This window comes from Cupressus sempervirens, chromosome 7 (genome assembly GCF_028749045.1).
Source record: "Cupressus sempervirens isolate cs-2001-9-10 chromosome 7, ASM2874904v1, whole genome shotgun sequence".
Taxonomy (NCBI): Eukaryota; Viridiplantae; Streptophyta; class Pinopsida; order Cupressales; family Cupressaceae; genus Cupressus; species Cupressus sempervirens.
The window spans coordinates 925,428,991-925,432,954 of record NC_143124.1 but is presented as its reverse complement, the minus strand read 5'-3'; the positions used below and the strand labels follow the sequence as shown (position 1 = coordinate 925,432,954).

The 3,964-nt window shown below is 32.4% G+C and overlaps 1 long non-coding RNA gene across 1 annotated transcript; it reads right to left on the bottom strand.

Annotated features, from left to right (window-relative positions):
• Nucleotides 1–1,187: 1,187 nt before the first annotated feature.
• Nucleotides 1,188–2,414, bottom strand: LOC149550576 (uncharacterized). Its single transcript, XR_016354536.1, has 2 exons — nucleotides 1,715–2,414; nucleotides 1,188–1,492 (listed from the first exon to the last, which is right to left on the bottom strand). It is a non-coding gene; the product is annotated as an uncharacterized LOC149550576 (long non-coding RNA).
• Nucleotides 2,415–3,964: the final 1,550 nt, after the last annotated feature.

Here is a 3,964-nt window from a genome sequence, read left to right as displayed (position 1 = left end):
CTCATGGAAGCTTGTAGAACAAGCTAGAAGGTGCTAGAAGATAAGGATGACAACTCAACACATATCCACAAAAGATGGAACATGCTAGAAGGGAACAAACTCCCGTGTTGTCAACAACTAACCACTACATGCATTAAATACAAAATATGCATTTACCTAAGTAAGCTTAAGTAAATAGAATAAATAATTAGTAATTAATTATTTACTCTAACAACTAATACATCCTTGTTTATGATTTAAGCAACCTCCACAATATGTTTTTCTTAAATTTTCTTAGTCCATAATTAAACAATTAATTTGAAAATAAAATTTATTATTTTTATACTTTTCCAATTATACATGTTTGTTTTTCTAATCTACCCCATGCTATACATCTTCACATTTTTCTTTTCAATTAGACATCTACTGTATTTATAATGATTAATTTTGACAAAAATCTAAAGTTTGAAAATTTATGGGCCCTTGGTTGTTGAGTGTACAAAGAATTAACTTCTTTTAAAAAAAAAAAGATTTTTTAGGAACAACAAAATTGATTTCTAATAAGTTACAAATAGCAAAAATGTTCTATACATCATTGAATTGTAGCTCTTCCATAATGATAAAAATGAACTTAAAAAATAATATAGTAGCCATTATTTCTAATTCCACCTCATTCATGAAAGCCATATAACTAATATTCTGAGTTAACAAAAAGCATAGCAATAACATAATATCTCTCAACAATATGAATGTCCAAGTACCCATTCAAAGATTGTTGAAGTATGTTACCTTGATAATTTATTCAAGAAGTTAAAAGAAAGTTTAGTTCGGGAATGAGAGTAAATTTAAAATGCAAAAACCAACTCTCTCCCCATACAAAAACTCTTCTCTCTCTACGTACTGAAGTTTTCTCTCACTACATACTAAAACCTTCTTCTCTCCATGTACCAAAAGTTCTCTCTCCACGTACTAAAAGTTTTCTCTCTCCCCAAGCCTTAACTTTTTGCCCTAATCCTAACCCGAACATTTGAACCCCAATTGTAAACAACTACCACATAATATTCATGAAAAGATGGAGACGACGATGAGAATGAAGATTACAAAAAAAAATCTTCATGTTGAGTCCCTCCCCCAATGCAACAGTGGAATTCATAGCAATGTGACAAGGTTTAATATCATTCTAGGTCGTACCAAACAACAAATGGAAAGCATAATTGAAGCAGTGAAATCATTCACTTGAGCTCTCTTAAAATATATTTATCATCCAAATGCAGTGAACATGGATATGTACTTCATTGTTTCCAATAGTCAAGTCTCTACAGGTCATATTTATCATAACAAGATTATATTTGGAGACCAAGGAAGTACTATACATAGTAGGGAATGTTTCAAGCTTGGGAAATATGAGAAGCATAACAACATCGATGAAGATAAATCCTAGCCCGAGTTGTAATCAATGTCCTTATTCCCAGATTTATCCATACTTATCTGCCTGCTAACAGAACAAGGAAACCTGCACATAGGTGAAGGAGAGAAGTATCAAAACGTTTGATCAAATGCCTGATTTGATGCTCTCCAAATATTTTGGGTCTATTTGGCTACGAGAATAGGAATACATATTTTGGATTTGTTATTTCTGAAATAGAAAATGAGAATACATATACATATTCCTATTTTTTATTTGGGTAGACAAAATTGAAATTGGAATTTGAATAGGAGATGACCAAAGAAGCACATGTATGATAGACGAGAGAGATATTTTGAGCCCTGTGGATAACACCAATTTCATCAACAAGCAAGCCACTAGCTATTTATTTTGTTTTGCCACCGACTGTGAAATCACTTCGATCTGCATTATATTTTTTTGGTTCCTTTTGTCGATCAAAGATCTTCATTGGGCAACAACCCTATGACAAAGGCTCGACCAAGCACTTCTGCAAGTCACGATGTTATTTGGCGCATCATCATTGCTGAACCACCCAAGCTATGAGATCGAAGACTGAAACCCAATACAACGATAGTGCAATCACAAGTTGCATAGTGCAATCAACATTGAGTGCGACATCCAAATCGGAGTGCCCAGTCATTGTCCCCTCCGAAGCTCACTACAGATCTGGTGCACATTATTTGCCCAATGCATTTGGGATCATCATCCACTCACTTCAATTTGACTTGGTCATATCCAGCACCGTCGACCCCAACCCCAACCCGAGCCGTCTGCGATATACAATGACTACCAGATCTGACAAAGACAAAGCACATCGCAGGGATATTATAATTAGAAGTAGCAAGCCGATTTGTCATCGATATCTATTGGCACTAATATCTGAGATTGCAGACATTTTTGAGCCCCTATCAAAGATCTCCTTAAGCAACGACCCTGTGACAACGCCATGGATAATATGCAAAACAACCTTCGAGCATTGTCGTGTAATTTATCCTTTCTCTCACCTTCTCGATCTTGGCGAACGGATTTCAAATTTTGATAAATTGTGAAAAATTAAAATAGGAATAGGAATAGGTATTCTAATTCCACCTAATTAGGTGGAATAACAAATGCTCATTTTGAGTCAAAATTGAAATGCGTATTCCTATTCCGATCTAGTGCACACAAACGAAGGATTTGAGATTTTAAGAATTCACAAATGCCTATTCTAGGCTAATTCCCGTTGTCAAACGAGGCTTGTTTGGTTGCAAAAATTGCTTAATGCGGCATTCGTTAATGATGGAATAAAATCTCTTTTGAAATTCGCACATTCTTAAAATAACTTTTGGAATATCATTTGAACATGTTTGGTTGTCCTAGAAGAGGAGTTAGGAGATGTATATTCTATATCTGGTTGCAACAATTAAAATAGGAATTGGAATAAGATTTTTAAAAATAAAAAAAAAAAAAAAATTAATTTTTTTGAAGAGTGGTTATATTTTAAATATAACAAAAATTGTTTTTAAAAACTAAACTTTTTTATTAATTATTTTAAAAGCAAGTACCCTATTTTTTTAAAAAATTGACTTTATAGTTTAACGTATAACACAACCTTTGAAAGTATTTAAAATTAAATAAAATTATTTTAAAGTCATATTCAATGTAATATATAACTACTTATAATTGATTTTTAAACATTTTTCTGAACAAATCCCTAACCATATAATGATAATAATAATATTAAAGTGATCAAATCCCTGCTCATACAATGATTACTAATATAATAATAATAACTCACCAAAAAAAATCTTCGACTTAAGAAAAGTTCCTAATAAAAAAAATCATGATTAAGTCGATTAAACTAACTCAAAAAAAATCTTTGACTTAAGAAAAGTTCCTAATAAAAAAAATCATGATTAAGTCGATTAAACTAACTCCAAAGAGACTACAAACTCATAATAATAAGAAACAACTAAGCTTTATATTAAATTAGTATTCTAATTATTGTTAAAAACACATTCAGAGGCCTAGCTTTCCTTGCAACATTCAAATTTCTCCAAACAATGCAGATCTAGGATTAAAAGGACACAACTAGCCTTAGCAAACATTTTTTTGTTCTGTGAGTGTAACACAATCATATAAATTGAGTGATGAATTGTTTAAGGAGGGCTCCACATTCTATTAACATCCGTTGCATCGACTTCATATATCCACATTCTAAAACAATAATAGTGGACGGGCTGTGCACACGACTTTCACTTTTACAACCCTATTTTTCCCACCAAAATTTTTAGCGCTGCTGAACCCAACCACATATAAACTTTGGTTTACAAAATAGTGGAATAGGAAGAGGTTATTCCCATTCCACCTATTAAGTGGGAATTCTGCCATGTCCATTTTGAACTAAAATTAGAATAACTAAATTCTAATTCTAATTTTCATATTTTTAACCAAACAACAAATTGTGGAATTCAAGTCATCCGATTTGCCCATTCCCCTCCAATTCCGACCGTGACAACCAAACTGTCAATCACTCACAACCTGATATGAAGGCATTGA